The sequence below is a fragment of the Stigmatopora argus genome, chromosome 8 (genome assembly GCF_051989625.1).
Source record: "Stigmatopora argus isolate UIUO_Sarg chromosome 8, RoL_Sarg_1.0, whole genome shotgun sequence".
NCBI lineage: Eukaryota > Metazoa > Chordata > Actinopteri > Syngnathiformes > Syngnathidae > Stigmatopora > Stigmatopora argus.
Genome location: NC_135394.1, coordinates 382,395 through 399,104, shown reverse-complemented (window position 1 = coordinate 399,104; position 16,710 = coordinate 382,395). Strand labels below are relative to the sequence as shown.

At 45.9% G+C, this 16,710-nt stretch overlaps 38 non-coding genes and 1 pseudogene across 38 annotated transcripts; all 39 read right to left on the bottom strand.

Moving 5' to 3' along the window:
• Positions 1-34: 34 nt before the first annotated feature.
• Positions 35-153, bottom strand: LOC144080132 (5S ribosomal RNA). Its single transcript, XR_013302172.1, has one exon. It is a non-coding gene; the product is annotated as a 5S ribosomal RNA (ribosomal RNA).
• Positions 154-469: 316 nt separating this feature from the next.
• LOC144080105 (5S ribosomal RNA) lies at positions 470-588 on the bottom strand. The gene has a single exon (XR_013302144.1). It is a non-coding gene; the product is annotated as a 5S ribosomal RNA (ribosomal RNA).
• Positions 589-904: 316 nt separating this feature from the next.
• LOC144079964 (5S ribosomal RNA) lies at positions 905-1,023 on the bottom strand. Its single transcript, XR_013302010.1, has one exon. It is a non-coding gene; the product is annotated as a 5S ribosomal RNA (ribosomal RNA).
• A 316-nt stretch (positions 1,024-1,339) lies between these two features.
• On the bottom strand, positions 1,340-1,458 carry LOC144081186 (5S ribosomal RNA). The gene has a single exon (XR_013303018.1). It is a non-coding gene; the product is annotated as a 5S ribosomal RNA (ribosomal RNA).
• A 316-nt stretch (positions 1,459-1,774) lies between these two features.
• LOC144081043 (5S ribosomal RNA) lies at positions 1,775-1,893 on the bottom strand. Its single transcript, XR_013302879.1, has one exon. It is a non-coding gene; the product is annotated as a 5S ribosomal RNA (ribosomal RNA).
• Positions 1,894-2,209: 316 nt separating this feature from the next.
• Positions 2,210-2,328, bottom strand: LOC144081184 (5S ribosomal RNA). Its single transcript, XR_013303016.1, has one exon. It is a non-coding gene; the product is annotated as a 5S ribosomal RNA (ribosomal RNA).
• A 316-nt stretch (positions 2,329-2,644) lies between these two features.
• Positions 2,645-2,763, bottom strand: LOC144080256 (5S ribosomal RNA). The gene has a single exon (XR_013302293.1). It is a non-coding gene; the product is annotated as a 5S ribosomal RNA (ribosomal RNA).
• A 305-nt stretch (positions 2,764-3,068) lies between these two features.
• LOC144080321 (5S ribosomal RNA) lies at positions 3,069-3,187 on the bottom strand. Its single transcript, XR_013302356.1, has one exon. It is a non-coding gene; the product is annotated as a 5S ribosomal RNA (ribosomal RNA).
• Positions 3,188-3,503: 316 nt separating this feature from the next.
• LOC144079907 (5S ribosomal RNA) lies at positions 3,504-3,622 on the bottom strand. Its single transcript, XR_013301955.1, has one exon. It is a non-coding gene; the product is annotated as a 5S ribosomal RNA (ribosomal RNA).
• A 316-nt stretch (positions 3,623-3,938) lies between these two features.
• On the bottom strand, positions 3,939-4,057 carry LOC144080120 (5S ribosomal RNA). The gene has a single exon (XR_013302159.1). It is a non-coding gene; the product is annotated as a 5S ribosomal RNA (ribosomal RNA).
• A 316-nt stretch (positions 4,058-4,373) lies between these two features.
• Positions 4,374-4,492, bottom strand: LOC144080104 (5S ribosomal RNA). The gene has a single exon (XR_013302143.1). It is a non-coding gene; the product is annotated as a 5S ribosomal RNA (ribosomal RNA).
• Positions 4,493-4,808: 316 nt separating this feature from the next.
• LOC144081183 (5S ribosomal RNA) lies at positions 4,809-4,927 on the bottom strand. The gene has a single exon (XR_013303015.1). It is a non-coding gene; the product is annotated as a 5S ribosomal RNA (ribosomal RNA).
• A 316-nt stretch (positions 4,928-5,243) lies between these two features.
• On the bottom strand, positions 5,244-5,362 carry LOC144081041 (5S ribosomal RNA). The gene has a single exon (XR_013302877.1). It is a non-coding gene; the product is annotated as a 5S ribosomal RNA (ribosomal RNA).
• Positions 5,363-5,678: 316 nt separating this feature from the next.
• On the bottom strand, positions 5,679-5,797 carry LOC144081182 (5S ribosomal RNA). Its single transcript, XR_013303014.1, has one exon. It is a non-coding gene; the product is annotated as a 5S ribosomal RNA (ribosomal RNA).
• A 316-nt stretch (positions 5,798-6,113) lies between these two features.
• LOC144080255 (5S ribosomal RNA) lies at positions 6,114-6,232 on the bottom strand. The gene has a single exon (XR_013302292.1). It is a non-coding gene; the product is annotated as a 5S ribosomal RNA (ribosomal RNA).
• Positions 6,233-6,537: 305 nt separating this feature from the next.
• On the bottom strand, positions 6,538-6,656 carry LOC144080320 (5S ribosomal RNA). The gene has a single exon (XR_013302355.1). It is a non-coding gene; the product is annotated as a 5S ribosomal RNA (ribosomal RNA).
• Positions 6,657-6,972: 316 nt separating this feature from the next.
• On the bottom strand, positions 6,973-7,091 carry LOC144079906 (5S ribosomal RNA). Its single transcript, XR_013301954.1, has one exon. It is a non-coding gene; the product is annotated as a 5S ribosomal RNA (ribosomal RNA).
• A 316-nt stretch (positions 7,092-7,407) lies between these two features.
• On the bottom strand, positions 7,408-7,526 carry LOC144080354 (5S ribosomal RNA). Its single transcript, XR_013302387.1, has one exon. It is a non-coding gene; the product is annotated as a 5S ribosomal RNA (ribosomal RNA).
• Positions 7,527-7,842: 316 nt separating this feature from the next.
• LOC144080109 (5S ribosomal RNA) lies at positions 7,843-7,961 on the bottom strand. Its single transcript, XR_013302148.1, has one exon. It is a non-coding gene; the product is annotated as a 5S ribosomal RNA (ribosomal RNA).
• A 316-nt stretch (positions 7,962-8,277) lies between these two features.
• Positions 8,278-8,396, bottom strand: LOC144081181 (5S ribosomal RNA). The gene has a single exon (XR_013303013.1). It is a non-coding gene; the product is annotated as a 5S ribosomal RNA (ribosomal RNA).
• A 316-nt stretch (positions 8,397-8,712) lies between these two features.
• LOC144080254 (5S ribosomal RNA) lies at positions 8,713-8,831 on the bottom strand. The gene has a single exon (XR_013302291.1). It is a non-coding gene; the product is annotated as a 5S ribosomal RNA (ribosomal RNA).
• A 305-nt stretch (positions 8,832-9,136) lies between these two features.
• LOC144080319 (5S ribosomal RNA) lies at positions 9,137-9,255 on the bottom strand. The gene has a single exon (XR_013302354.1). It is a non-coding gene; the product is annotated as a 5S ribosomal RNA (ribosomal RNA).
• A 316-nt stretch (positions 9,256-9,571) lies between these two features.
• LOC144079905 (5S ribosomal RNA) lies at positions 9,572-9,690 on the bottom strand. Its single transcript, XR_013301953.1, has one exon. It is a non-coding gene; the product is annotated as a 5S ribosomal RNA (ribosomal RNA).
• A 316-nt stretch (positions 9,691-10,006) lies between these two features.
• LOC144080353 (5S ribosomal RNA) lies at positions 10,007-10,125 on the bottom strand. Its single transcript, XR_013302386.1, has one exon. It is a non-coding gene; the product is annotated as a 5S ribosomal RNA (ribosomal RNA).
• A 316-nt stretch (positions 10,126-10,441) lies between these two features.
• Positions 10,442-10,560, bottom strand: LOC144080097 (5S ribosomal RNA). The gene has a single exon (XR_013302137.1). It is a non-coding gene; the product is annotated as a 5S ribosomal RNA (ribosomal RNA).
• Positions 10,561-10,876: 316 nt separating this feature from the next.
• On the bottom strand, positions 10,877-10,995 carry LOC144079509 (5S ribosomal RNA). Its single transcript, XR_013301570.1, has one exon. It is a non-coding gene; the product is annotated as a 5S ribosomal RNA (ribosomal RNA).
• Positions 10,996-11,311: 316 nt separating this feature from the next.
• Positions 11,312-11,430, bottom strand: LOC144080960 (5S ribosomal RNA). Its single transcript, XR_013302799.1, has one exon. It is a non-coding gene; the product is annotated as a 5S ribosomal RNA (ribosomal RNA).
• Positions 11,431-11,746: 316 nt separating this feature from the next.
• Positions 11,747-11,865, bottom strand: LOC144079838 (5S ribosomal RNA). The gene has a single exon (XR_013301889.1). It is a non-coding gene; the product is annotated as a 5S ribosomal RNA (ribosomal RNA).
• Positions 11,866-12,181: 316 nt separating this feature from the next.
• Positions 12,182-12,300, bottom strand: LOC144081108 (5S ribosomal RNA). Its single transcript, XR_013302941.1, has one exon. It is a non-coding gene; the product is annotated as a 5S ribosomal RNA (ribosomal RNA).
• Positions 12,301-12,616: 316 nt separating this feature from the next.
• On the bottom strand, positions 12,617-12,735 carry LOC144079837 (5S ribosomal RNA). The gene has a single exon (XR_013301888.1). It is a non-coding gene; the product is annotated as a 5S ribosomal RNA (ribosomal RNA).
• Positions 12,736-13,051: 316 nt separating this feature from the next.
• LOC144080086 (5S ribosomal RNA) lies at positions 13,052-13,170 on the bottom strand. The gene has a single exon (XR_013302126.1). It is a non-coding gene; the product is annotated as a 5S ribosomal RNA (ribosomal RNA).
• A 316-nt stretch (positions 13,171-13,486) lies between these two features.
• Positions 13,487-13,605, bottom strand: LOC144079508 (5S ribosomal RNA). Its single transcript, XR_013301569.1, has one exon. It is a non-coding gene; the product is annotated as a 5S ribosomal RNA (ribosomal RNA).
• Positions 13,606-13,921: 316 nt separating this feature from the next.
• Positions 13,922-14,040, bottom strand: LOC144080959 (5S ribosomal RNA). The gene has a single exon (XR_013302798.1). It is a non-coding gene; the product is annotated as a 5S ribosomal RNA (ribosomal RNA).
• A 316-nt stretch (positions 14,041-14,356) lies between these two features.
• On the bottom strand, positions 14,357-14,475 carry LOC144079836 (5S ribosomal RNA). The gene has a single exon (XR_013301887.1). It is a non-coding gene; the product is annotated as a 5S ribosomal RNA (ribosomal RNA).
• A 316-nt stretch (positions 14,476-14,791) lies between these two features.
• LOC144081107 (5S ribosomal RNA) lies at positions 14,792-14,910 on the bottom strand. The gene has a single exon (XR_013302940.1). It is a non-coding gene; the product is annotated as a 5S ribosomal RNA (ribosomal RNA).
• A 316-nt stretch (positions 14,911-15,226) lies between these two features.
• Positions 15,227-15,345, bottom strand: LOC144079835 (5S ribosomal RNA). Its single transcript, XR_013301886.1, has one exon. It is a non-coding gene; the product is annotated as a 5S ribosomal RNA (ribosomal RNA).
• A 316-nt stretch (positions 15,346-15,661) lies between these two features.
• Positions 15,662-15,780, bottom strand: LOC144080785 (5S ribosomal RNA; annotated as a pseudogene).
• Positions 15,781-16,096: 316 nt separating this feature from the next.
• On the bottom strand, positions 16,097-16,215 carry LOC144079834 (5S ribosomal RNA). The gene has a single exon (XR_013301885.1). It is a non-coding gene; the product is annotated as a 5S ribosomal RNA (ribosomal RNA).
• Positions 16,216-16,531: 316 nt separating this feature from the next.
• LOC144079862 (5S ribosomal RNA) lies at positions 16,532-16,650 on the bottom strand. The gene has a single exon (XR_013301911.1). It is a non-coding gene; the product is annotated as a 5S ribosomal RNA (ribosomal RNA).
• Positions 16,651-16,710: the final 60 nt, after the last annotated feature.

Below are 16,710 nucleotides of genomic sequence, written 5' to 3'. Positions count from 1 at the left end.
CATCCATGAAATGTCGAAAATTGTTTTGACAAGATGCTTACAGCACCTGGTATTCCCAAGCGGTCTCCCATCCAGGTACTAACCAGGCCCAACCCTGCTTAGCTTCCGAGATCAGACGAGATCGGGCGTTTTCAGGGTAGTATGGCCGTGAGCCACATTGTCGCTGAACAAATCCCCTTTGGAAATCCGAACGTTCCATAGTCTTGCATGTGGATCGTGTATTTGGATATTTGGATACGGTGTGGAGGGTGAGGGGTCCTCTTTGGAGAACCCTTCGTTAAAGGAGTCGACTTTGTTGCCGCTTGCTCTTCTTTTGCTTTATTACTTCTACAACTACGGGAATGAAGATTATCAGAAGGAGAGCTTCAATAAAATGTTGTGAGATGTGCAGAGGAGGGAAGTCTTTCATGATTTAGGAGGTCAAAAGGAGATGAACATCCATGAAATGTCGAAAATGGTTTTGACTAGATGCTTACAGCACCTGGTATTCCCAAGCGGTCTCCCATCCACGTACTAACCAGGCCCAACCCTTCTTAGCTTCCGAGATCAGACGAGATCGGGCGTTTTCAGGGTAGTATGGCCGTGAGCAACATTGTTGCTGAACAAATCCCCTTTGGAAATCCGAACGGTCCATAGTCTTGCATGTGGATCGTGTATTTGGATATTTGGATCGGGTGTGGAGGGTGAGGGGTCCTCTTTGGAGAACCCTTCATTAAAGGAGTCGACTTTGTTGCCGCTTGCTCTTCTTTTGCTTTATTACGTCTACAACTACGGGAATGAAGATTATCAGAAGGAGAGCTTCAATAAAATGTTGTGAGGTGTGCAGAGGAGGGAAGTCTTTCATGATTTAGGAGGTCAAAAGGAGATGAACATCCATGAAATGTCGAAAATGGTTTTGACAAGATGCTTACAGCACCTGGTATTCCCAAGCGGTCTCCCATCCAGGTACTAACCAGGCCCAACCCTGCTTAGCTTCCGAGATCAGACAAGATCAGGCGTTTTCAGGGTAGTATGGCCGTGAGCAACATTGTCGCTGAACAAATCCCCTTTGGAAATCCGAACGGTCCATAGTCTTGCATGTGGATCGTGTATTTGGATATTTGGATCCGGTGTGGAGGGTGAGTGGTCCTCTTTGGAGAACCCTTCGTTAAAGGAGTCGACTTTGTTGCCGCTTGCTCTTCTTTTGCTTTATTACTTCTACAACTACGGGAATGAAGATTATCAGAAGGAGAGCTTCAATAAAATGTTGTGAGATGTGCAGAGGAGGGAAGTCTTTCATGATTTAGGAGGTCAAAAGGAGATGAACATCCATGAAATGTCGAAAATGGTTTAGACAAGATGCTTACAGCACCTGGTATTCCCAAGCGGTCTCCCATCCAGGTACTAACCAGGCCGAACCCTGCTTAGCTTCCGAGATCAGACGAGATCGGGCGTTTTCAGGGTAGTATGGCCGTGAGCAACATTGTTGCTGAACAAATCCCCTTTGGAAATCCGAACGGTCCATAGTCTTGCATGTGGATCGTGTATTTGGATATTTGGATCGGGTGTGGAGGGTGAGGGGTCCTCTTTGGAGAACCCTTCATTAAAGGAGTCGACTTTGTTGCCGCTTGCTCTTCTTTTGCTTTATTACGTCTACAACTACGGGAATGAAGATTATCAGAAGGAGAGCTTCAATAAAATGTTGTGAGATGTGCAGAGGAGGGAAGTCTTTCATGATTTAGGAGGTCAAAAGGAGATGAACATCCATGAAATGTCGAAAATGGTTTTGACAAGATGCTTACAGCACCTGGTATTCCCAAGCGGTCTCCCATCCAGGTACTAACCAGGCCCAACCCTGCTTAGCTTCCGAGATCAGACGAGATCAGGCGTTTTCAGGGTAGTATGGCCGTGAGCAACATTGTCGCTGAACAAATCCCCTTTGGAAATCCGAACGGTCCATAGTCTTGCATGTGGATCGTGTATTTGGATATTTGGATCGGGTGTGGAGGGTGAGGGGTCCTCTTTGGAGAACCCTTCGTTAAAGGAGTCGACTTTGTTGCCACTTGCTCTTCTTTTGCTTTATTACTTCTACAACTACGGGAATGAAGATTATCAGAAGGAGAGCTTCAATAAAATGTTGTGAGATGTGCAGAGGAGGGAAGTCTTTCATGATTTAGGAGGTCAAAAGGATATGAACATCCATGAAATGTCGAAAATGGTTTTGACAAGATGCTTACAGCACCTGGTATTCCCAAGCGGTCTCCCATCCAGGTACTAACCAGGCCGAACCCTGCTTAGCTTCCGAGATCAGACGAGATCGGGCGTTTTCAGGGTAGTATGGCCGTGAGCAACATTGTTGCTGAACAAATCCCCTTTGGAAATCCGAACGGTCCATAGTCTTGCATGTGGATCGTGTATTTGGATATGTGGATCGGGTGTGGAGGGTGAGGGGTCCTCTTTGGAGAACCCTTCGTTAAAGGAGTCGACTTTGTTGACGCTTGCTCTTCTTTTGCTTTATTACTTCTACAACTACGGGAATGAAGATTATCAGAAGGAGAGCTTCAATAAAATGTTGTGAGATGTGCAGAGGAGGGAAGTCTTTCATGATTTAGGAGGTCAAAAGGAGATGAACATCCATGAAATGTCGAAAATGGTTTTGACAAGATGCTTACAGCACCTGGTATTCCCAAGCAGTCTCCCACCCAGGTACTAACCAGGCCCAACCCTGCTTAGCTTCCGAGATCAGAGGAGATCAGGCGTTTTCAGGGTAGTATGGCCGTGAGCAACATTGTCGCTGAACAAATCCCCTTTGGAAATGCGAACGGTCCATAGTCTTGCATGTGGATCGTGTATTTGGATATTTGGATCCGGTGTGGAGGGTGAGTGGTCCTCGTTGGTTAAAGGAGTCAACTTTGTTGCCGCTTGCTCTTCTTTTGCTTTATTACTTCTACAACTACGGGAATGAAGATTATCAGAAGGAGAGCTTCAATAAAATGTTGTGAGATGTGCAGAGGAGGGAAGTCTTTCATGATTTAGGAGGTCAAAAGGATATGAACATCCATGAAATGTCGAAAATGGTTTTGACAAGATGCTTACAGCACCTGGTATTCCCAAGCGGTCTCCCATCCAGGTACTAACCAGGCCGAACCCTGCTTGGCTTCCGAGATCAGACGAGATCGGGCGTTTTCAGGGTAGTATGGCCGTGACCAACATTGTTGCTGAACAAATCCCCTTTGGAAATCCGAACGGTCCATAGTCTTGCATGTGGATCGTGTATTTGGATATTTGGATCCGGTGTGGAGGGTGAGGGGTCCTCTTTGGAGAACCCTTCGTTAAAGGAGTCAACTTTGTTGCCGCTTGCTCTTCTTTTGCTTTATTACTCTTACAACTACGGGAATGAAGATTATCAGAAGGAGAGCTTCAATAAAATGTTGTGAGATGTGCAGAGGAGGGAAGTCTTTCATGATTTAGGAGGTCAAAAGGACATGAACATCCATGAAATGTCGAAAATGGTTTTGACAAGATGCTTACAGCACCTGGTATTCCCAAGCGGTCTCCCATCCAGGTACTAACCAGGCCGAACCCTGCTTAGCTTCCGAGTTCAGACGAGATCGGGCGTTTTCACGGTAGTATGGCCGTGAGCAACATTGTCGCTGAACAAATCCCCTTTGGAAATCCGAACGGTCCATAGTCTTGCATGTGGATCGTGTATTTGGATATATGGATCGGGTGTGGAGGGTGAGTGGTCCTCTTTGGAGAACCCTTCGTTAAAGGAGTCGACTTTGTTGACGCTTGCTCTTCTTTTGCTTTATTACTTCTACAACTACGGGAATGAAGATTATCAGAAGGAGAGCTTCAATAAAATGTTGTGAGATGTGCAGAGGAGGGAAGTCTTTCATGATTTAGGAGGTCAAAAGGAGATGAACATCCATGAAATGTCGAAAATTGTTTTGACAAGATGCTTACAGCACCTGGTATTCCCAAGCGGTCTCCCATCCAGGTACTAACCAGGCCCAACCCTGCTTAGCTTCCGAGATCAGACGAGATCGGGCGTTTTCAGGGTAGTATGGCCGTGAGCCACATTGTCGCTGAACAAATCCCCTTTGGAAATCCGAACGTTCCATAGTCTTGCATGTGGATCGTGTATTTGGATATTTGGATACGGTGTGGAGGGTGAGGGGTCCTCTTTGGAGAACCCTTCGTTAAAGGAGTCGACTTTGTTGCCGCTTGCTCTTCTTTTGCTTTATTACTTCTACAACTACGGGAATGAAGATTATCAGAAGGAGAGCTTCAATAAAATGTTGTGAGATGTGCAGAGGAGGGAAGTCTTTCATGATTTAGGAGGTCAAAAGGAGATGAACATCCATGAAATGTCGAAAATGGTTTTGACTAGATGCTTACAGCACCTGGTATTCCCAAGCGGTCTCCCATCCACGTACTAACCAGGCCCAACCCTTCTTAGCTTCCGAGATCAGACGAGATCGGGCGTTTTCAGGGTAGTATGGCCGTGAGCAACATTGTTGCTGAACAAATCCCCTTTGGAAATCCGAACGGTCCATAGTCTTGCATGTGGATCGTGTATTTGGATATTTGGATCGGGTGTGGAGGGTGAGGGGTCCTCTTTGGAGAACCCTTCATTAAAGGAGTCGACTTTGTTGCCGCTTGCTCTTCTTTTGCTTTATTACGTCTACAACTACGGGAATGAAGATTATCAGAAGGAGAGCTTCAATAAAATGTTGTGAGGTGTGCAGAGGAGGGAAGTCTTTCATGATTTAGGAGGTCAAAAGGAGATGAACATCCATGAAATGTCGAAAATGGTTTTGACAAGATGCTTACAGCACCTGGTATTCCCAAGCGGTCTCCCATCCAGGTACTAACCAGGCCGAACCCTGCTTAGCTTCCGAGATCAGACGAGATCGGGCGTTTTCAGGGTAGTATGGCCGTGAGCAACATTGTTGCTGAACAAATCCCCTTTGGAAATCCGAACGGTCCATAGTCTTGCATGTGGATCGTGTATTTGGATATTTGGATCGGGTGTGGAGGGTGAGGGGTCCTCTTTGGAGAACCCTTCATTAAAGGAGTCGACTTTGTTGCCGCTTGCTCTTCTTTTGCTTTATTACGTCTACAACTACGGGAATGAAGATTATCAGAAGGAGAGCTTCAATAAAATGTTGTGAGATGTGCAGAGGAGGGAAGTCTTTCATGATTTAGGAGGTCAAAAGGAGATGAACATCCATGAAATGTCGAAAATGGTTTTGACAAGATGCTTACAGCACCTGGTATTCCCAAGCGGTCTCCCATCCAGGTACTAACCAGGCCCAACCCTGCTTAGCTTCCGAGATCAGACGAGATCAGGCGTTTTCAGGGTAGTATGGCCGTGAGCAACATTGTCGCTGAACAAATCCCCTTTGGAAATCCGAACGGTCCATAGTCTTGCATGTGGATCGTGTATTTGGATATTTGGATCGGGTGTGGAGGGTGAGGGGTCCTCTTTGGAGAACCCTTCGTTAAAGGAGTCGACTTTGTTGCCACTTGCTCTTCTTTTGCTTTATTACTTCTACAACTACGGGAATGAAGATTATCAGAAGGAGAGCTTCAATAAAATGTTGTGAGATGTGCAGAGGAGGGAAGTCTTTCATGATTTAGGAGGTCAAAAGGATATGAACATCCATGAAATGTCGAAAATGGTTTTGACAAGATGCTTACAGCACCTGGTATTCCCAAGCGGTCTCCCATCCAGGTACTAACCAGGCCGAACCCTGCTTAGCTTCCGAGATCAGACGAGATCGGGCGTTTTCAGGGTAGTATGGCCGTGAGCAACATTGTTGCTGAACAAATCCCCTTTGGAAATCCGAACGGTCCATAGTCTTGCATGTGGATCGTGTATTTGGATATATGGATCGGGTGTGGAGGGTGAGGGGTCCTCTTTGGAGAACCCTTCGTTAAAGGAGTCGACTTTGTTGACGCTTGCTCTTCTTTTGCTTTATTACTTCTACAACTACGGGAATGAAGATTATCAGAAGGAGAGCTTCAATAAAATGTTGTGAGATGTGCAGAGGAGGGAAGTCTTTCATGATTTAGGAGGTCAAAAGGAGATGAACATCCATGAAATGTCGAAAATGGTTTTGACAAGATGCTTACAGCACCTGGTATTCCCAAGCAGTCTCCCACCCAGGTACTAACCAGGCCCAACCCTGCTTAGCTTCCGAGATCAGAGGAGATCAGGCGTTTTCAGGGTAGTATGGCCGTGAGCAACATTGTCGCTGAACAAATCCCCTTTGGAAATGCGAACGGTCCATAGTCTTGCATGTGGATCGTGTATTTGGATATTTGGATCCGGTGTGGAGGGTGAGTGGTCCTCTTTGGTTAAAGGAGTCAACTTTGTTGCCGCTTGCTCTTCTTTTGCTTTATTACTTCTACAACTACGGGAATGAAGATTATCAGAAGGAGAGCTTCAATAAAATGTTGTGAGATGTGCAGAGGAGGGAAGTCTTTCATGATTTAGGAGGTCAAAAGGATATGAACATCCATGAAATGTCGAAAATGGTTTTGACAAGATGCTTACAGCACCTGGTATTCCCAAGCGGTCTCCCATCCAGGTACTAACCAGGCCGAACCCTGCTTGGCTTCCGAGATCAGACGAGATCGGGCGTTTTCAGGGTAGTATGGCCGTGACCAACATTGTTGCTGAACAAATCCCCTTTGGAAATCCGAACGGTCCATAGTCTTGCATGTGGATCGTGTATTTGGATATTTGGATCCGGTGTGGAGGGTGAGGGGTCCTCTTTGGAGAACCCTTCGTTAAAGGAGTCAACTTTGTTGCCGCTTGCTCTTCTTTTGCTTTATTACTTCTACAACTACGGGAATGAAGATTATCAGAAGGAGAGCTTCAATAAAATGTTGTGAGATGTGCAGAGGAGGGAAGTCTTTCATGATTTAGGAGGTCAAAAGGACATGAACATCCATGAAATGTCGAAAATGGTTTTGACAAGATGCTTACAGCACCTGGTATTCCCAAGCGGTCTCCCATCCAGGTACTAACCAGGCCGAACCCTGCTTAGCTTCCGAGTTCAGACGAGATCGGGCGTTTTCACGGTAGTATGGCCGTGAGCAACATTGTCGCTGAACAAATCCCCTTTGGAAATCCGAACGGTCCATAGTCTTGCATGTGGATCGTGTATTTGGATATATGGATCGGGTGTGGAGGGTGAGTGGTCCTCTTTGGAGAACCCTTCGTTAAAGGAGTCGACTTTGTTGACGCTTGCTCTTCTTTTGCTTTATTACTTCTACAACTACGGGAATGAAGATTATCAGAAGGAGAGCTTCAATAAAATGTTGTGAGATGTGCAGAGGAGGGAAGTCTTTCATGATTTAGGAGGTCAAAAGGAGATGAACATCCATGAAATGTCGAAAATGGTTTTGACAAGATGCTTACAGCACCTGGTATTCCCAAGCGGTCTCCCATCCAGGTACTAACCAGGCCCAACCCTGCTTAGCTTCCGAGATCAGACGACATCGGGCGTTTTCAGAGTAGTATGGCCGTGAGCAACATTGTCGCTGAACAAATCCCCTTTGGAAATCCGAACGGTCCATAGTCTTGCATGTGGATCGTGTATTTGGATATTTGGATCCGGTGTGGAGGGTGAGTGGTCCTCTTTGGAGAACCCTTCGTTAAAGGAGTCGACTTTGTTGTCGCTTGCTCTTCTTTTGCTTTATTACTTCTACAACTACGGGAATGAAGATTATCAGAAGGAGAGCTTCAATAAAATGTTGTGAGATGTGCAGAGGAGGGAAGTCTTTCATGATTTAGGAGGTCAAAAGGAGATGAACATCCATGAAATGTCGAAAATGGTTTTGACTAGATGCTTACAGCACCTGGTATTCCCAAGCGGTCTCCCATCCAGGTACTAACCAGGCCCAACCCTGCTTAGCTTCCGAGATCAGACGAGATCGGGCGTTTTCAGGGTAGTATGGCCGTGAGCAACATTGTCGCTGAACAAATCCCCTTTGGAAATCCGAACGGTCCATAGTCTTGCATGTGGATCGTGTATTTGGATATTTGGATCGGGTGTGGAGGGTGAGGGGTCCTCTTTGGAGAACCCTTCGTTAAAGGAGTCGACTTTGTTGCCACTTGCTCTTCTTTTGCTTTATTACTTCTACAACTACGGGAATGAAGATTATCAGAAGGAGAGCTTCAATAAAATGTTGTGAGATGTGCAGAGGAGGGAAGTCTTTCATGATTTAGGAGGTCAAAAGGATATGAACATCCATGAAATGTCGAAAATGGTTTTGACAAGATGCTTACAGCACCTGGTATTCCCAAGCGGTCTCCCATCCAGGTACTAACCAGGCCGAACCCTGCTTAGCTTCCGAGATCAGACGAGATCGGGCGTTTTCAGGGTAGTATGGCCGTGAGCAACATTGTTGCTGAACAAATCCCCTTTGGAAATCCGAACGGTCCATAGTCTTGCATGTGGATCGTGTATTTGGATATATGGATCGGGTGTGGAGGGTGAGGGGTCCTCTTTGGAGAACCCTTCGTTAAAGGAGTCGACTTTGTTGACGCTTGCTCTTCTTTTGCTTTATTACTTCTACAACTACGGGAATGAAGATTATCAGAAGGAGAGCTTCAATAAAATGTTGTGAGATGTGCAGAGGAGGGAAGTCTTTCATGATTTAGGAGGTCAAAAGGAGATGAACATCCATGAAATGTCGAAAATGTTTTTGACAAGATGCTTACAGCACCTGGTATTCCCAAGCAGTCTCCCACCCAGGTACTAACCAGGCCCAACCCTGCTTAGCTTCCGAGATCAGAGGAGATCAGGCGTTTTCAGGGTAGTATGGCCGTGAGCAACATTGTCGCTGAACAAATCCCCTTTGGAAATGCGAACGGTCCATAGTCTTGCATGTGGATCGTGTATTTGGATATTTGGATCCGGTGTGGAGGGTGAGTGGTCCTTTTTGGTTAAAGGAGTCAACTTTGTTGCCGCTTGCTCTTCTTTTGCTTTATTACTTCTACAACTACGGGAATGAAGATTATCAGAAGGAGAGCTTCAATAAAATGTTGTGAGATGTGCAGAGGAGGGAAGTCTTTCATGATTTAGGAGGTCAAAAGGATATGAACATCCATGAAATGTCGAAAATGGTTTTGACAAGATGCTTACAGCACCTGGTATTCCCAAGCGGTCTCCCATCCAGGTACTAACCAGGCCGAACCCTGCTTGGCTTCCGAGATCAGACGAGATCGGGCGTTTTCAGGGTAGTATGGCCGTGACCAACATTGTTGCTGAACAAATCCCCTTTGGAAATCCGAACGGTCCATAGTCTTGCATGTGGATCGTGTATTTGGATATTTGGATCCGGTGTGGAGGGTGAGGGGTCCTCTTTGGAGAACCCTTCGTTAAAGGAGTCAACTTTGTTGCCGCTTGCTCTTCTTTTGCTTTATTACTTCTACAACTATGGGAATGAAGATTATCAGAAGGAGAGCTTCAATAAAATGTTGTGAGATGTGCAGAGGAGGGAAGTCTTTCATGATTTAGGAGGTCAAAAGGACATGAACATCCATGAAATGTCGAAAATGGTTTTGACAAGATGCTTACAGCACCTGGTATTCCCAAGCGGTCTCCCATCCAGGTACTAACCAGGCCGAACCCTGCTTAGCTTCCGAGTTCAGACGAGATCGGGCGTTTTCACGGTAGTATGGCCGTGAGCAACATTGTCGCTGAACAAATCCCCTTTGGAAATCCGAACGGTCCATAGTCTTGCATGTGGATCGTGTATTTGGATATATGGATCGGGTGTGGAGGGTGAGTGGTCCTCTTTGGAGAACCCTTCGTTAAAGGAGTCGACTTTGTTGACGCTTGCTCTTCTTTTGCTTTATTACTTCTACAACTACGGGAATGAAGATTATCAGAAGGAGAGCTTCAATAAAATGTTGTGAGATGTGCAGAGGAGGGAAGTCTTTCATGATTTAGGAGGTCAAAAGGAGATGAACATCCATGAAATGTCGAAAATGGTTTTGACAAGATGCTTACAGCACCTGGTATTCCCAAGCGGTCTCCCATCCAGGTACTAACCAGGCCCAACCCTGCTTAGCTTCCGAGATCAGACGACATCGGGCGTTTTCAGAGTAGTATGGCCGTGAGCAACATTGTCGCTGAACAAATCCCCTTTGGAAATCCGAACGGTCCATAGTCTTGCATGTGGATCGTGTATTTGGATATTTGGATCCGGTGTGGAGGGTGAGTGGTCCTCTTTGGAGAACCCTTCGTTAAAGGAGTCGACTTTGTTGTCGCTTGCTCTTCTTTTGCTTTATTACTTCTACAACTACGGGAATGAAGATTATCAGAAGGAGAGCTTCAATAAAATGTTGTGAGATGTGCAGAGGAGGGAAGTCTTTCATGATTTAGGAGGTCAAAAGGAGATGAACATCCATGAAATGTCGAAAATGGTTTTGACTAGATGCTTACAGCACCTGGTATTCCCAAGCGGTCTCCCATCCAGGTACTAACCAGGCCCAACCCTGCTTAGCTTCCGAGATCAGACGAGATCGGGCGTTTTCAGGGTAGTATGGCCGTGAGCAACATTGTCGCTGAACAAATCCCCTTTGGAAATCCGAACGGTCCATAATCTTGCATGTGGATCGTGTATTTGGATATTTGGATCCGGTGTGGAGGGTGAGTGGTCCTCTTTGAAGAACCCTTCGTTAAAGGAGTCGACTTTGTTGCCGCTTGCTCTTCCTATGCTTTATTACTTCTACAACTACGGGAATGAAGATTATCAGAAGGAGAGCTTCAATAAAATGTTGTGAGATGTGCAGAGGAGGGAAGTCTTTCATGATTTAGGAGGTCAAAAGGAGATGAACATCCATGAAATGTCGAAAATGGTTTTGACTAGATGCTTACAGCACCTGGTATTCACAAGCGGTCTCCCATCCAGGTACTAACCAGGCCCAACCCTGCTTAGCTTCCGAGATCAGACGAGATCGGGCGTTTTCAGGGTAGTATGGCCGTGAGCAACATTGTTGCTGAACAAATCCCCTTTGGAAATCCGAACGGTCCATAGTCTTGCATGTGGATCGTGTATTTGGATATTTGGATCCGGTGTGGAGGGTGAGTGGTCCTCTTTGGAGAACCCTTCGTTAAAGGAGTCGACTTTGTTGCCGCTTGCTCTTCTTTTGCTTTATTACTTCTACAACTACGGGAATGAAGATTATCAGAAGGAGAGCTTCAATAAAATGTTGTGAGATGTGCAGAGGAGGGAAGTCTTTCATGATTTAGGAGGTCAAAAGGAGATGAATATCCATGAAATGTCGAAAATGGTTTTGACAAGATGCTTACAGCACCTGGTATTCCCAAGCGGTCTCCCATCCAGGTACTAACCAGGCCCAACCCTGCTTAGCTTCCGAGATCAGACGAGATCGGGCGTTTTCAGGGTAGTATGGCCATGAGCAACATAGTTGCTGAACAAATCCCCTTTGGAAATCCGAACGGTCCATAGTCTTGCATGTGGATCGTGTATTTGGATATTTGGATCGGGTGTGGAGGGTGAGGGGTCCTCTTTGGAGAACCCTTCGTTAAAGGAGTCGACTTTGTTGCCGCTTGCTCTTCTTTTGCTTTATTACTTCTACAACTACGGGAATGAAGATTATCAGAAGGAGAGCTTCAATAAAATGTTGTGAGATGTGCAGAGGAGGGAAGTCTTTCATGATTTAGGAGGTCAAAAGGAGATGAACATCCATGAAATGTCGAAAATGGTTTTGACAAGATGCTTACAGCACCTGGTATTCCCAAGCGGTCTCCCATCCAGGTACTAACCAGGCACAACCCTGCTTAGCTTCCGAGATCAGACGAGATCGGGCGTTTTCAGGGTAGTATGGCCGTGAGCAACATTGTCGCTGAACAAATCCCCTTTGGAAATCCGAACGGTTTATAGTCTTGCATGTGGATCGTGTATTTGGATATTTGGATCCGGTGTGGAGGGTGAGGGGTCCTCTTTGGAGAACCCTTCGTTAAAGGAGTCGACTTTGTTGCCGCTTGCTCTTCTTTTGCTTTATTACTTCTACAACTACGGGAATGAAGATTATCAGAAGGAGAGCTTCAATAAAATGTTGTGAGATGTGCAGAGGAGGGAAGTCTTTCATGATTTAGGAGGTCAAAAGGAGATGAACATCCATGAAATGTCGAAAATGGTTTTGACAAGATGCTTACAGCACCTGGTATTCCCAAGCAGTCTCCCATCCAGGTACTAACCAGGCCCAACCCTGCTTAGCTTCCGAGATCAGACGAGATCGGGCGTTTTCAGGGTAGTATGGCCGTGAGCAACATTGTCGCTGAACAAATCCCCTTTGGAAATCCGAACGGTCCATAGTCTTGCATGTGGATCGTGTATTTGGATATTTGGATCGGGTGTGGAGGGTGAGGGGTCCTCTTTGGAGAACCCTTCGTTAAAGGAGTCGACTTTGTTGCCGCTTGCTCTTCTTTTGCTTTATTACTTCTACAACTACGGGAATGAAGATTATCAGAAGGAGAGCTTCAATAAAATGTTGTGAGATGTGCAGAGGAGGGAAGTCTTTCATGATTTAGGAGGTCAAAAGGAGTTGAACATCCATGAAATGTCGAAAATGGTTTTGACAAGATGCTTACAGCACCTGGTATTCCCAAGCGGTCTCCCATCCAGGTACTAACCAGGCACAACCCTGCTTAGCTTCCGAGATCAGACGAGATCGGGCGTTTTCAGGGTAGTATGGCCGTGAGCAACATTGTCGCTGAACAAATCCCCTTTGGAAATCCGAACGGTCCATAGTCTTGCATGTGGATCGTGTATTTGGATATTTCGATCCGGTGTGGAGGGTGAGTGGTCCTCTTTGGAGAACCCTTCGTTAAAGGAGTCGACTTTGTTGTCGCTTGCTCTTCTTTTGCTTTATTACTTCTACAACTACGGGAATGAAGATTATCAGAAGGAGAGCTTCAATAAAATGTTGTGAGATGTGCAGAGGAGGGAAGTCTTTCATGATTTAGGAGGTCAAAAGGAGATGAACATCCATGAAATGTCGAAAATGGTTTTGACTAGATGCTTACAGCACCTGGTATTCCCAAGCGGTCTCCCATCCAGGTACTAACCAGGCCCAACCCTGCTTAGCTTCCGAGATCAGACGAGATCGGGCGTTTTCAGGGTAGTATGGCCGTGAGCAACATTGTCGCTGAACAAATCCCCTTTGGAAATCCGAACGGTCCATAATCTTGCATGTGGATCGTGTATTTGGATATTTGGATCCGGTGTGGAGGGTGAGTGGTCCTCTTTGAAGAACCCTTCGTTAAAGGAGTCGACTTTGTTGCCGCTTGCTCTTCCTATGCTTTATTACTTCTACAACTACGGGAATGAAGATTATCAGAAGGAGAGCTTCAATAAAATGTTGTGAGATGTGCAGAGGAGGGAAGTCTTTCATGATTTAGGAGGTCAAAAGGAGATGAACATCCATGAAATGTCGAAAATGGTTTTGACTAGATGCTTACAGCACCTGGTATTCACAAGCGGTCTCCCATCCAGGTACTAACCAGGCCCAACCCTGCTTAGCTTCCGAGATCAGACGAGATCGGGCGTTTTCAGGGTAGTATGGCCGTGAGCAACATTGTTGCTGAACAAATCCCCTTTGGAAATCCGAACGGTCCATAGTCTTGCATGTGGATCGTGTATTTGGATATTTGGATCCGGTGTGGAGGGTGAGTGGTCCTCTTTGGAGAACCCTTCGTTAAAGGAGTCGACTTTGTTGCCGCTTGCTCTTCTTTTGCTTTATTACTTCTACAACTACGGGAATGAAGATTATCAGAAGGAGAGCTTCAATAAAATGTTGTGAGATGTGCAGAGGAGGGAAGTCTTTCATGATTTAGGAGGTCAAAAGGAGATGAATATCCATGAAATGTCGAAAATGGTTTTGACAAGATGCTTACAGCACCTGGTATTCCCAAGCGGTCTCCCATCCAGGTACTAACCAGGCCCAACCCTGCTTAGCTTCCGAGATCAGACGAGATCGGGCGTTTTCAGGGTAGTATGGCCATGAGCAACATAGTTGCTGAACAAATCCCCTTTGGAAATCCGAACGGTCCATAGTCTTGCATGTGGATCGTGTATTTGGATATTTGGATCGGGTGTGGAGGGTGAGGGGTCCTCTTTGGAGAACCCTTCGTTAAAGGAGTCGACTTTGTTGCCGCTTGCTCTTCTTTTGCTTTATTACTTCTACAACTACGGGAATGAAGATTATCAGAAGGAGAGCTTCAATAAAATGTTGTGAGATGTGCAGAGGAGGGAAGTCTTTCATGATTTAGGAGGTCAAAAGGAGATGAACATCCATGAAATGTCGAAAATGGTTTTGACAAGATGCTTACAGCACCTGGTATTCCCAAGCGGTCTCCCATCCAGGTACTAACCAGGCACAACCCTGCTTAGCTTCCGAGATCAGACGAGATCGGGCGTTTTCAGGGTAGTATGGCCGTGAGCAACATTGTCGCTGAACAAATCCCCTTTGGAAATCCGAACGGTTTATAGTCTTGCATGTGGATCGTGTATTTGGATATTTGGATCCGGTGTGGAGGGTGAGGGGTCCTCTTTGGAGAACCCTTCGTTAAAGGAGTCGACTTTGTTGCCGCTTGCTCTTCTTTTGCTTTATTACTTCTACAACTACGGGAATGAAGATTATCAGAAGGAGAGCTTCAATAAAATGTTGTGAGATGTGCAGAGGAGGGAAGTCTTTCATGATTTAGGAGGTCAAAAGGAGATGAACATCCATGAAATGTCGAAAATGGTTTTGACAAGATGCTTACAGCACCTGGTATTCCCAAGCAGTCTCCCATCCAGGTACTAACCAGGCCCAACCCTGCTTAGCTTCCGAGATCAGACGAGATCGGGCGTTTTCAGGGTAGTATGGCCGTGAGCAACATTGTCGCTGAACAAATCCCCTTTGGAAATCCGAACGGTCCATAGTCTTGCATGTGGATCGTGTATTTGGATATTTGGATCGGGTGTGGAGGGTGAGGGGTCCTCTTTGGAGAACCCTTCGTTAAAGGAGTCGACTTTGTTGCCGCTTGCTCTTCTTTTGCTTTATTACTTCTACAACTACGGGAATGAAGATTATCAGAAGGAGAGCTTCAATAAAATGTTGTGAGATGTGCAGAGGAGGGAAGTCTTTCATGATTTAGGAGGTCAAAAGGAGTTGAACATCCATGAAATGTCGAAAATGGTTTTGACAAGATGCTTACAGCACCTGGTATTCCCAAGCGGTCTCCCATCCAGGTACTAACCAGGCACAACCCTGCTTAGCTTCCGAGATCAGACGAGATCGGGCGTTTTCAGGGTAGTATGGCCGTGAGCAAAATTGTCGCTGAACAAATCCCCTTTGGAAATCCGTACGGTCCATAGTCTTGCATGTGGATCGTGTATTTGGATATTTCGATCCGGTGTGGAGGGTGAGGGGTCCTCTTTGGAGAACCCTTCGTTAAAGGAGTCGACTTTGTTGCCGCTTGCTCTTCTTTTGCTTTATTACTTCTACAACTACGGGAATGAAGATTATCAGAAGGAGAGCTTCAATAAAATGTTGTGAGATGTGCAGAGGAGGGAAGTCTTTCATGATTTAGGAGGTCAAAAGGAGATGAACATCCATGAAATGTCGAAAATGGTTTTGACAAGATGCTTACAGCACCTGGTATTTCCAAGCGGTCTCTCATCCAGGTACTAACCAGGCCGAACGCTTCTTAGCTTCCGAGATCAGACGAGATCGGGCGTTTTCAGGGTAGTATGGCTGTGAGCAACATTGTCGCTGAACAAATCCCCTTCGGAAATCCGAACGGTCCATAGTCTTGCATGTGGATCGTGTATTTGGATATTTGGATCCGGTGTGGAGGGTGAGGGGTCCTCTTTGGAGAACCCTTCGTTAAAGGAGTCGACTTTGTTGCCGCTTGCTCTTCTTTTGCTTTATTACTTCTACAACTACGGGAATGAAGATTATCAGAAGGAGAGCTTCAATAAAATGTTGTGAGATGTGCAGAGGAGGGAAGTCTTTCATGATTTAGGAGGTCAAAAGGAGATGAACATCCATGAAATGTCGAAAATGGTTTTGACAAGATGCTTACAGCACCTGGTATTCCCAAGCGGTCTCCCATCCAGGTACTAACCAGGCACAACCCTGCTTAGCTTCCGAGATCAGACGAGATCGGGCGTTTTCAGGGTAGTATGGCCGTGAGCAACATTGTTGCTAAACAAATACCCTTTGGAAATCCGAACGGTTTATAGTCTTGCATGTGGATCGTGTATTTGGATATTTGGATCCGGTGTGGAGGGTGAGGGGTCCTCTTTGGAGAACCCTTCGTTAAAGGAGTCGACTTTGTTGCCGCTTGCTCTTCTTCTGCTTTATTACTTCTACAACTACTGGAATGAAGATTATCAGAAGGAGAGCTTCAATAAAATGTTGTGAGATGTGCAGAGGAGGGAAGTCTTTCATGATTTAGGAGGTCAAAAGGAGATGAACATCCATGAAATGTCGAAAATGGTTTTGACAAGATGCTTACAGCACCTGGTATTCCCAAGCGGTCTCCCATCCAGGTACTAACCAGGCCCAACCCTGCTTAGCTTCCGAGATCAGACGAGAGCGGGCGTTTTCAGGGTAGTATGGCCGTGAGCAACATTGTCGCTGAACAAATCCCCTTTGGAAATCCGAACGGTCCATAGTCTTGCATGTGG